Raw genomic sequence first — 13,500 nt, 5'->3', positions numbered from 1 at the left:
ATGGGCCATTTAGCGTTGACTGAATGATTCGTCGCGGTTAATATTGGCTGCGGAAACAGCGCTGGCAGGAAACAGACTGCCTCCTCCACGATGGCAGCCACAACGCAGTGGCCAAGTATGTGTAACACGGAAATCGATGGCATAAAAGAGAGATCGCAAGCCCATACCCGTGTCATTACATAGTGGAGCAACTTAAAATCTCTAATTTTTCTCAGAAGGGACTGGTCCACTCTTGTCATGTCTTATCCTGATAAATATTACATGAAATGAAATGTTTACGTTTTGCATATGCGGCAGGCCTGACGCAAGAAACATTTCTGAAATATCTGAGGCAACCTGAAGAACACTTCATGAATTTTATCTGTAGAGGGTTGCCTTATAAGAAGGAAAACGTGTTTATCCCCGCTCGCCGTGTTTCCAGGTGGCGCAGTTTACTCGGAGGCATACATAATTCTCGCCGGGCGTAAGAAGCGACTCGACGAGCGAGGGGAACTCGCCAAGTGTCATAGGCTGATTGTCCCGAAACTTTGCTCACAAGGGGAGGCCGCCAAATGTGAAATTCAGATTCGATTCATACTGCGCATAATAAAAGCTCATGGCCAGAGGTGTAATGTGGCAAAGCACCAAGATGCACTTCTCAGCTGTTGTCGAGAAAATCGACAGTTAGAAGAAACCGTTGCGGTGAAATACCCTCTACGATTAATAATTTTCTACAGCGTCGTGGCGCAGCGGTAAGCGCTCGAGTTCGTAATCCGAAGGTCGGCGGATCGAATCTCACGCCATGCAACATTTTTTTATTATTATTATTATTTTTTTGTAATACTATTAATGAATTGCTTATGCATGTTGGTGAAGGCGGATCGCTCTCCAATTGTACCGCCTCCATTTTACCGTTTGTTTAACAGGGTGTACCAAAGCTCTCACGTCCGCACTGATTTTCGACGGTGTTATAAGTTGTGCTAGGGACCGCATCTACCTTCTTTCGAAGTTAGCAGGCAACTACGCTGTTATGCGGCGGCTCGTTTCGGCCCATTCAACATCTGTCCTTCAAGTGTAACGAGCGATTAACGGAGTTTATATTTCATACCTGCCACAGCAAATTTGTGTTCGTGGGGTTTCTATTCTAATTCGAACGTTTGACTTACGCTATACGTATTCGTTTCGGAATATCGTTTCTACGTCTTCCGCTAACTATACGTGGTTAACATTATGAAGACAATTAATAACATTTGTGAAATACAAATTTGTTTGCGGAAAACATAATGATGTTCGAAGTCGCCAGTTTTTCCACGACAAACGACTTTCAACAACTTATTATATGCATAATTGTTGCAACCTGTTGCCGGGAATTATATATATATATATATATATATATATATATATATATATATATATATATATATATATATATATATGTGTGTGTGTGTGTTTATACACACATTTGAATTACAAAAAACAAATACTAAAAAAAAAAAGTTGCATGGAGCGAGATTCGATCCGCCGACCTTCGGATTACGAACTCGAGCGCTTACCGCTGCGCCACGACGCTGTAGAAAATTATGAATCGTAGAGAGTATTTCACCGCAGCGGTTTCTTCTAACTGTCGATTTTCTCGACAACGGCTGAGAAGTGCATCTTGGTGCTTTGCCACATTACACCTCTGGCCATGAGCTTTTATTATGCGCAGTATGAATCGAATCTGAATTTCACAATTGGCGGCCTCCCCTTGTCAGTGAAGGAGAGGACAAAATAAGCGAACTTGTGTTTCGGCTTATCTGCAGACACTCGACCGTTTCCGAGAAAACGACGGCCAAAGTTATCAACGCGCTGTTGCTCTAGTGTAGATACATTCTGCAGCCGAGAACGCAATTGAAGCGGTGGCTCAGTGGCTACCGTCGTTCCTTCTTAGCATTGATTCCCGTGTTCGAGACCATATTGGGTTTTTTAATTATTTTATTTTCCTGCCTCTCTATCAGAATTATCTTCGAATGTTTTTTTTCTAATTTATGTTGAAATAATGTTGTCATTACTCGACAATTAACTTTATGTGTAATTAATGAATTAAAAAAATAATAAACGAATGAGACAAGCTGATATAAAATCATCTCGTCTGCCTCATGTATCGTTATATCCAAATGGTTTATCAATGTTAATCTACATTTAGATCCGATAATGGCACCTTTAGTGTGTTGAAACCGGTTATCCAGTAGACAGTATTTAAGCGATCTTGGCTTCTGAATTATTTCTACAACAGAGTGATCGCCCCACTACGCACTGTGTGTTCCCTTTTTAACTTATTTCTTTACACAGTAAATTAACTGACGAATAACGACAACAGTGTTTCATCATAAATTCGAATAAACATTCGTAGATAATTCAGAGAGTGAGGGGGGAAAAAAGGAAAAACCGGGTTTCGAACTCGCAGCGCAAAGTTCCGAAGTCGCTATGGTAGCCGCAGAGCCTCCGCTTCAGTTGAATCCTTAACCGCTAAGCGGTATCTACACTATAGCAACAACGCATTGAACACTTTGACCGTCGTTTTCTCAGAAGCGGTAGAGTTTAAGCTTATTTTGTCCCCTCTTTCAATGAGCGTAGTTAAAAGCAGGATCGGGGTCTGACACTTGGCGTGCCCCCTCGTAAATTGCGTGCGTTGGGATTCAGTAGACAGAATGCGTCCACTTTCCTCGACTACTCATTGACATGTTTGGAAACTTTCTTTGTTGTAGTTGCACTTTGCATTATGAGGGCTGGTTTTCCTGATGAGGATCTACTTATGGACTTTGCTCCTAATTTACGTTACTGTGTAGTAGACCTACTGCAACTACTTAAACCGGAAACGTTTGTTTGTTTGGATACTCCGCTTCTTAGTTGCTACATTTCGCTAAAATATTTTCCTTTTTTTCAAAACGGCAAGTTAAGATGACCACTGCAACATGGTAAGATCAGTAACAATTTAATACTTTGAAACAGTTATGTGTGGTGTACGAGGAGTCTACTGTTGTTGACTGAGGAATACATTAAACACGAAAGCTGCGTCCAATAACAATAATTAACTTTCGGTTAAATGACAAAACACAAGTCGAAGCACTGTCGGTTCATCTCAGTACCCAGTAAAACTTAAACTGGAAAGATCGAAAACATACTTTTGTGGGGAAGGCAAACGAATGACTGCGTTTTATTGGCCGCACACTAAGAATACGCAACAGGCCAACTGAAAACACTGCCTACACTACGTTTGTCCGTCCACTGCTATAATATCCTTGACAGACGTGATTGACTGTGCACGCAAAAACGTCCAAGGAACGGTAGCACGCTTTGTAATGTCACGAAATAGGGGAGAGAGGATCCCAGATTTGATAATCGAGTTGGGGTAACATTCATGAAAACATATGCGTTTTTCGTTGCCACGAGATCTTTTCACGAAATTTCAATCACCACCATATGTTCTGAATGCCAAAACATTATTTCCTAGGGTACTTACACAAGAAGAAACCATAGTAATAATGTAATTCAAGGCTCGCAAGAAAAGATTTAAGTAGTCCCTTTTCCCGCACACTGTTAATGAGTGGGACGGTAGAGAAATAATCCGAACCTTCTGCCAGGCACGTAAGTCCGGATTGCAAAGAAATCCTGTTGATGTAGTCATGTAGATGTAACAACGAAATTATGTTGTAATTACGACATGTGACTTTCACTTGATCTGAACATCGAAGTTGTTTACTGTTTATTTACTTTTTGTTCATTAATTTCAGCCATATACGAACACCTAGGCGCGTTAAAGTGATATTGAAATAAAGTGTCATGCATGGACCAATAACAATAAGTTCCCACCTACTTGTTATAGTACTGCATTATCTGCCAGCGTATTCAGAAGTGGATATCGCATACGAAGTTCCTAGGGTGTTTGTAATGGATATTGCAGACGACTTCGACAAAGTTTGAATGTAGCTTCGTAAAAGTTCCGTGAGCAAACGATCTGAGTTGCTGGCGAATACAGTTTATCCTCACTAGACAGTATATATTATCATTATACATGAGGTGAGTAGGGTTTCGCCGCGTTGCGGTGGCCGAGCGGTTCCAGGCGCTTCAGTGACGAACCGCACGGCTGCTTCAGTCGCAGGTTGGAATTCTACCTCGGGCATAGATGTCTGTGATGCCCTTAGGCTAGCTAGGTTTAAGTAGTTCTAGGTCTAGGGGCTGATGACCTAAGCAGTTAGGTCGCATAGTTCTTGAAGCCATTTTTTGACCTTTCGCGTAAATTTTCTTTACATAAACCGTCGTATCTTTTGATTGCGTTGACATAGAAGCTCACTTTTTTACACCAGCAAGGGACCGGTTACAGCAAGAAGTGCGATACATTTCCGCTTATTATGTCCACCCGTTCTGGAGGTAAACGGGTTTTAAGGGTTGGGTAGACCGATAGACGGTCAAGAAAGTGAGACTAGTAGGGTTCCGTTTTTACCGGTTTAGGTGACGAAATCCTAACAACGAAAACACTGAAGATGAGGGCCGCATAAATAACACCCGCTACTCTTTATTCGAAATGTTCTAGTTGCTGTCGATACATAAGCATATTAGTCGTAGCTACGTTTTCGATCCAAATCACGTTTACAGGAATGCAAATAGAATGTATTTGCCTATACACGTGGTAATTCACATCCCAGTATTAATGCCACCGCGTTTTAGAAGTACGAACATTCTCATTGCTAGCTAGCTTAAGAAACACTTCTGCTAATGAACGTTTTCTGGCTGTGGCGAGTCTAGTGGAGAATTCGAAACAATGCAGAATACGTTTGGCAGCTATGTAGCCGTTTATTTCCTGGGGTGGTGCAGAATTATCCTACAAAATTTACTCTCTAATAACAGTAATTTGTTATTTCGATAATCATCCCGAATGATTGTCGCATAAGTGGTGACATAAAGGAAGAAAATTCATGTTTTTGAGTCCAGAATGCTCTATGCAACAGAAACTGCAGATTTTTATTGCGAAATTGCCGGCTTGTTCATGTCTGGGGTAATAATAGAGGGCTGTTTGCCTAGGTTGTCTGCTAGCATAGTGAAAGGAAGGTCTGGTTTGTTTTCGGTTCTAATCTCTATGGAGGCAGGTAGAATATCAGTAAAGCAATTTTAAGAAATTCTCGCGCACCCAATACGTTTTATCGCTACCTTTATTCTGTACTGGCGCTCTGTGGATGTCAATATGACACTCTTGTAGAATTTCATACATGATACTGCCTCCTTTTTCCGCTTCTGTCAATAATGGAATTGACTTAAGTGTGGCACTGAATGATGTTTAAGTGAATTTCGTTATGAATCTTCACGCATTGCTAAATTTGCACACTTTCATGGTAGGTCAGCAATGGTAATCCAGTATGACTGGTCTGAACGTTGACACAGACCGTTTCGCGGGCGAATGCGGATAATATTTTGCTAATTCGTAACGGTCTGGGGTTCTTTGTCTGTTATCTGGATAAGCTGAAATTCATTTTTATTCGTCCGTTTCATACAAATTAGCGTTTCTTCTTTCAGTTCTGTCTTATGTTTACGTGTTGTATTTAACACACTAATCAGCATTAATATAGTCTTAGAAATTATGGAATACAGTCTAAAAAAGTTCAGATAGTTTGTCAATTTCACGCCTGCGCATAGTATGTTGGTAGCACTTCGTCGCCTTGCCTGTTATGCGTGCGGATCAGCATAACGAAAAGGCGAGGGGTCTCGCTCGTTTTGTCCACGACTGTACGTGTATCCTCGGGTGTGCGGGCGAAGATGGCACCAAGCATCTATCATGTCTAGTCCGTGAATGAACAACAACAGCTCCTCACAAAAGTTGAAGTTCGGGACTTGATCTTCTGGACGCAATACGCAGTTAAAATCTCCACCCAAAATTATGTGCAGTCGAGAATCCGTTATTAATGGGACAATTTCGTCCCGGAACAGGTTGCCCCTTGCTCGTTTTCCGCTGGATCCAGAGGGAGCATATATATTAACAAGAAGCAGATCATATATTTGTGCAGTGATGCCTCGTCCAGATTCAATTATTGCTTTTGCTGTACATGGTATGCGGTGTTTGAACAATATTCCCGTTCCACATTCATTGCCTGTGTTTAAGATCGCCTCATATCCGTACACATCCGCTATTTTGGTCGTAACTACCTCTTGTAGCATCGCTATGTCAATGTCGGCGGCATATAAGTAGTCCTTCACAGATTGTAACTGTACTTCCGAAACTATTCTATTTACATTGAGCGTAGCGATTTTATACGCCTGCGTCATTCCATAGTCCAACTAAGCGCATTCAGTGTCGTCAGACCATGCTGTCCCCGTATCATGTCCACAGCGGTCAACAGTGTCCATTGGTTCTTCAATTGGAGGGGCGAGGGTCATCTGTACGTCCTCATTCGGGTTGGGGATGTCTGGTTTTCCGATGTCTGCCGTGCCTGGCTTTCCGCTTCGATCTGTTTTAAGAATTTTTTTGGTACGCGAGAGTTTTTTCTCCAGTTCTTGAATCGCTTCAGGGCTCTGTTTTCGTGTTTGCCGTTTAGGTTTCACCGGCTGCTGTCTGATGTTGTCTTCCTCAGCATTCTTCACATCTTCTAAGCGGGCGGTGTTTCGAGCCAAATTGTCGACCGTGCTCTTGGTGGATGATGGTGTCAAGAGAGAAATCGGTTCACTATGAGGTTGCTCATTGCGGGATGGTTCTTGCATGTCATTCTCAACGGCGGAGGATTCGGAGAATTTGCTGTAGCTCCCAATATATTTCGGTGTCTGTTGTGTTGAAACCGTTACAGCTGTCACGATTTCCGTAGGTTCGGGTGGTCTAGCTTGTGTCAGTAGTGGCAATCTGGACTTCTTCTCGGGGTGGATGGTTCTCCGTGTTCACATTAGGGCTTGGGGTCGGGACTTGGCCGCGGGCAGCCGTAGCATAAGTCGCCGGCAGCGCAGTCATAGCCGGCGGCCGCGGCGCCTCGCCAGCCGGCAGCTGCGCCACTCGCCGCTGTAAACACTCGGCGCGGACGTGGCCGGGAGAGTTGCACGCCGCGCACGTCCTCGGCTGGCAGTCGTATATAACGATACCTCGGTATCCACAGACGCTGATGTATGACGGTACATGCTTGTGCAAATCGACCTTTAATTGTCTCACTCCGTTGAGAACTTGGAATTCGCCTGCGTTGGAACACCGTTCGGCAACATTGCTGAGAACTTTACCGTACGGCACTATCACTGCGTTTATTTGTTCCGCCGGTACTTCGAATGGTAGTTCGAATATCCTGATAGTTCGTATTCCAAACCCTGCATGTGTTACGGTGACTTCGCCTACGTTTCCATCACAATGTTTAAACTTCATAATTCCTCCGCAAGACTCAACTATTTTGTCACATAATTTAGCATTCCTCTATTTCACAAAGACAACGCTGCTCACTATCGAAAGATGCACACCAATGACATTCTCTGAATCAACTTTCACTTCGTATTCCAACCAATCTTCGACTTCGTGTAGTTTAGGTCGGGCGTAATTACGATGAAACGAGAATTTCAAAGTATCTTGTCTGTTCAAGTGGGCCATCACGAATTCATATTTCAAATTTCAATATGCGTAGAATTTCTGCAACGATGCAAGAAGCACTGCGACTTACCACGCCGAAACACAGCAGACTGCGGCGCACGAAACTCAGCACACGTCCGCACAGCACGGCTGACGGGGCGAGACGGAGCTACCGAAGCACGACTCACGCCCGGTCCTCACAGCTTTACTTCTGCCAGTATCTCGTCTCCTACCTTCCAGGAGGAGGAGGAGATTAGTGTTTAACGTCCCGTCGACAACGAGGTCATTAGAGACGGAGCGCAAGCTCGGGGGAGGGAAGGATGGGGAAGGAAATCGGCCGTGCCCTTTCAAAGGAACCAACCCGGCATTTGCCTGAAGCGATTTACCCTACCTTCCAAACTTTACAGAAGCTCTCCTGCGAACCTTGCAGAACTAGCACTCCTGAAAGAAAGGATATTGCGGAGACATGGCTTAGCCACAGCCTGGGGGATGCTTCCAGAATAAGATTTTCACTCTGCAGCGGAGTGTGTGATGATATGAAACTTCCTGGCAGATTAAAACTGTGTGCCCGACCGAGACTCGAACTCGGGACCTTTGCCTTTCGCAAAGCCAACGAAGGGCTACGCTTTTCGTCACTGAATTGTGTAGTCGATGCGAGAGCGTTACAGAGACGCTCAACAAATTCCAGTGGCACACGCTACAAGAGAGGCGTTGTGAATCACGCAGATATTAACCATTGAAATAGTACTTTACAGAAAGAGTCGGACAACTCATTACTTCCTCCCACATACATTCCGCGAAATGACCACGAAGAAGAAGTTCTAGGAATTGGTGCTAACACAAAGGCTTACCGACAATCTTTCTTCCCACATGCCAGTCACCAGTGGATCAGGTTCAAATGGTTCAAATGGCTCTGAGCACTATGGGACTTAACTTCTAAGGTCATCAGTCCCCTAGAGCTTAGAACTACTTAAACCTAACTAAGGACAACACACGCATCCATGCCCGAGGCAGGATTCGAACTTGCGACCGTAGCGGTCGCGCGGTTCCAGACTGTAGCGCCTAGAACCGCTCGGCCACACCGGCCGGCCGTGGATCAGGGAAGGGAAATCAGTTCATCGTACTACAAGACACTCCCCCACGCACATTCAGGTGCCTTTTGGAGTACTGATGAAGACTGGTGTGAATGTGGAATTTATTACTTCTTTACAACTAACTGCATTCGCAGTTCATTTTGCAGACAGTTTCCACATATACACCTACTACCCATTGTACGTGCAAAATGTGTTGAACGGTTCGTAGACAGTAGAAGTATGACGTAATAAACACTGAGATGCGTGAGAAGATAGCATTCGTTTAAAAATCGTGCATATTTTGCAGACTATACGCAACTAATGTCTGATAAAGAAATTTCTTCGCGGCTTCCGAAGCTGATAAAATCAGCGTAGATAGGGTTCTGGATCCTCGGCCACAATGGTTTTACTTACCTAACTTCAAATGAATAACGCATTCACTCCTTTGTAAAGAAATCAGACGTTATAAATTTTTTTTTTGAGTGTGAGCTCGAATCTTAAAAAGCAGGAGTTAGTGGTATCATATTAATTTGTATGTTTAGGCTAAGTCTTTTTAAACAGAGACGGCGAGTGTTTGTCAGCGAAAGATATCATCAGGAGCGCCTCAGGGATGCGTGACAGGACCACCCTTAGGACTACATAAACGATCTGGCAGACAGGCTGATCAGCAATCTGAGGCTGTTTGCTGATAAAGCTGTGGTGTATGGGAAGGCGTCGCCTTTGAGTGACTGTAAGAGGATACAACATGTCTCACACAGAATATTCAGGTTGAGTGATGAATGGCAGCTTGCTCTAAATTTAAGTCAATGCGGATGAGTATGGAAAGCAAACCACTAAACTTGGAATAGAGCGTGCAGCTTACACCGATTAAATATCTAGACGTAATGTTTTCAGAGAAATAGGAAATGCAACGAACAAGTAAATATTGTAGTAGGAAAGGCGAATGGTCGTGTTCGGTTTATTGAGAGAGCTTTTAGGTTCAAATGGCTCTGAGCCCTATGGGACTTAACATCTGAGGTCATCAGTCCAATAGAACTACTTAAACCTGACTAACCTAAGGACATCACACACATCCATGCCCGAGGCAGGATTCGAACCTGCGACCGTAGCGAGCTTTTAGGAATGTGTGGTTCATATGTAAAGGAGACCGTATGTAGGACTTGGGTCCCTCTCGAGGGTCTGAGATCCGTACCACGTCGAATCAAAGGAAGACATCGAGCAGTTGAGAGACAGGTGGCTAGATTTGTTACCGGTGGGTTCAAACAACACGCAAGTATTGAGGAGATGCTTCGGAAAACCAAATGAGAAACCCTGGGGAGTAAACGGGGTTCTATTCGAGGAATACCATTGAAAAAATTCTAGGGAACCAGCATTTGAAGATGACTGAAGAACGGTTCAGCTGCTACGAACGTAAGCTTTGCGTAAGGATCACGACGACAGGATGAGAGAAATTAGGGCTGATACAGAGGCATATAGATACTCTTTCTTCCCTCGCTCTACTTGTGAGCGCAACAGGAAATGAAATGACTCGTAGAGGTACGGGGTACCCTGCATGACGCACCACATGATGGCTTGCGGAGTATATACAATATATAGACGTAGTTGTTGAGACTGGAAGCTGCAGTGTCTCTCATGTTTGGGAAACGAAGTGCTACAACTAAGTATAGATAGAAATGTAAATGTACTAACGATGAGAACACGGTAAGTGCCAATGCGAGATTTTCCACAAACTTCGCTCAGTGGAAGAGGTGTCAAAATAAGAGAACACTCATCTCCACTTACCCATATATCATCGAACGTTTCTGAGAAAACGGTGTGAGCCGTAGTAAAAATTGCTGTTTTGAAAAGCGCGCAGCAGCGCGCAGTGTATAGCAGTCGCCCTCCGTTTCTGGCGGTGGCGCTGTGACAATCGCAACTTTGGTGTCTCCCGCTGGTGGGAAAAAGGAAAGGTAGCCTGTTCACGTGCATTTAAGGGGCGCTATGAGCTCGGCAATGGAACGCCACCCTCCCTATCAACTCCTCCGAGTACTGGTCCGCCTTCCATCGGCTTACTGGTTCCCTTTCCGCTCCCCACTATCCCCTTCCTGACAACCTCAGTAAGGCCAACCACTTCGCTTCCCACCTTTCTGAGGTCTTCTCCATCCCCGATGATCCCCACTTTGATTATTCTCTTTTCCCCACCGTCATGGAACGTACCGATACCTCGATCGCTCCACTTGCTCCTAGTCTCCAGTACTTGGGGCAGTTGCCCCCTCTGACATAAACATTCCCATCACAGCACAAGACATTAAACTTATCCTCCGGTCCAAACGCAACACGGCCCCTGGTCACGACTGTGTCACCTACCTCCACCTTCGAGAAAGCCCCTATTCCTTCCTGACTGTCCTCGCCCATCTCTATAATGTCATCCTCTCTACTGGCTTCTACCCTCACCTGTGGAAGACCTCCCATGTCCTCTTATTCCTCAAACCCAACAAACCCCCTTCTGCCGTCTCTTCCTATCGTCCCATCTGCCTCACCTCCATCTTCAGTAAGGTCTTTGAATCCATCCTCTCCCACCGTATCCATCAGCACCTTACTCAACATCACCTCCTCCCCCTTACCCAGTGTGGCTTCCGACCCTCCTTCTCTGCTGAAGTCCAACTCCTAAACCTCGTTCACCTTCTGTCCCTCCAGCTCAACTCCCGTCACTCCGCCATTTTTGTTTCCCTTGACCTCCAAAATGCCTATGACCGTGTATGGGATCCCGGTCTCCTCTTTAAACTCCAAACCTACGCCATACCTATCAATTTTGTCCGTCTGGTCGCTTCCTTCCTCTCGCACCGTCCTTCCTATGTCACCCTCCACAACACCAACTCCTGTATCTTTTATCCCACAGCTGGCGTCCCCCAGGGTTCTGTCCTCTGCTGTTATCGCTTGTATACGGCTGATATGCCCAAGCCACCCCCACTAGTCCACCTTCTCCAGTATGCTGATGGCACCGCCTTCCTGGCTCTCTATCTTACCCTTCAACGGTCCCAACATACCTTCCAAACGCACCTTAACCAGCTCACCACTTGCTGTAAGCAGTGGTTCTTCTGTCTCAACCCCTCCAAAACCCAGGCAATCATAGGCCACACCACTCGCTCCTTTCGCCTCCATGATTTCTACCTCACCCTGTATGGTCATCCCATCCAGCTCACCCCCACCCTGAGATACCTTGGCCTCACCCTCGACCGACACCTCACCTGGACCCCTCATCTCCAGATCATCCAGCGGAAAGCCCATTCCCGCGTCCGCCTTCTGAAACTCCTGTCTGGCCAGACATGGGGATTGCAACCTTCTACGATCCTCCACACCTACAAATCCCTCATCCGTCCTATCCTCTGTTATGCCAGCGTTGCCTGGATCTCTGCCCCCACCTGCTTTTACAAGGCCCTCCAAATCCTTGAACGCCATGCGCTCCGCCTTGCCTTCTGTATCCGCCTTCCTTCCCCCACACGGCTCCTGTATGAACTGATTCCCTTCCTCCACCTCCTCCTGTTCCTCCAACATCTCCACATCCTTTACATTGTCCGCAGGCTTGATTCCCCCCCACCATCTGGTTTCCTCCTTCCTCTCCACCCCCCGCCCATTGCCGCGCCTCTATCGCTGTATCCCTCCCTCTGTCCACCTCCACACTCTCCATCAGGGCAATTTCCAGCGCCTCCCCCTCCCGGATGACGAACTTCGCCATGACATCTACCCTTCCTTCCAACTATAAGCTGGCCTTTGTTCCCCCACCCCCCCCCCAGGGCCCCCTTTTTCCTCTCCCCTCCTTCTCCCAGAGCGGATTTTCCTCCTTCCCCCCCTCCCCCTGATACCCTGCACCCCATACTAGCCTCTTTCCTTCCCACATTCCTCCGTACCTGGCCCTCTTCAGGGCGCCCCCCACGCATCTCGCCCACTCTTCCCCTCCCTCTCTCCCTCCCTTCTTCCGGTCTCCCTCATCTTCGTGTGCTTGGCAGATCCTCTGTTTTGATCATCGTCAGTGTGCCACGTCAGTGTTGTGTTTAGTGTTGTTTCTCCTGTGCGTCAAGAGGTGTGATTTTAATTGTGTACTGCCTTGAGGTTCGTTGTCAGTGTTTGTTATGTGCTACGCCATCTGTCGATACTTTTTATGCACCAGCCATACTGTGCTTTGTGTTCTTTTAATTGTCGCAGTGTGTGGCTTTTTGTGTGTGCTACTTTTATACAGTTATCTCCATTTTACAGTCGTCCCCTTTTTTTTTGTCTATTGCCTTCCATGATGTTCCCCCTCTTTTATATCTATGTTCACCATATTCTCTCCTTTGTACATTTTCCACTGTCTTCTATTGTTTGTTCCATGTCTTTCGGCTGAAGAGCAGCGCATACGCTGCTGCCAGACCGCCCCGATGGGGAATTGAAATACAATAAAAAAAAGAAAAAAGAAACTCGGCAATTGGTCAATCTGTCAGTCGAGGCTAGTCAGTTGGTCAGCCGGCTCAGTGTGGGGCTGTCAGTGTCTGTCTGTCGTCCAGAGCGCGAGTATGTGTTAAGTCGCCAGCCTCCTCGAGTTGGTCCGGGCAGTGGTCGTTGGCGGTTGCTTCGATCGGTTGGTCGGTTGCGCGCTGAGACACGGGATGACTTTTCCGTCTTGGGCGTCGGCGCATGTGAGGTCGCCACCTGAGTCCAGTGGGCCGCGCCGTATAGCGAGAGGATTGGCTTCGCGGCCGACACGAGAGCAACAGGAGTCAACCCACGACATCGGTCTGGCCGGTGCGAGCTGCGACGCCGTGAGACGGGAGATCGGCGCGCCTTCCTGCGTCCGTTGAAGCGGCTGGCAGCGGACGGTTCGGGAGAGCGTTGTGGGTGCTGCGCCAGGTCTTCGCCAGACATCGC

This window comes from Schistocerca nitens, chromosome 10, assembly GCF_023898315.1.
Source record: "Schistocerca nitens isolate TAMUIC-IGC-003100 chromosome 10, iqSchNite1.1, whole genome shotgun sequence".
NCBI classification, from domain to species: domain Eukaryota; kingdom Metazoa; phylum Arthropoda; class Insecta; order Orthoptera; family Acrididae; genus Schistocerca; species Schistocerca nitens.
The sequence above is the reverse complement of the archived record's forward strand: the minus strand, read 5'-3'. Positions refer to the sequence as shown.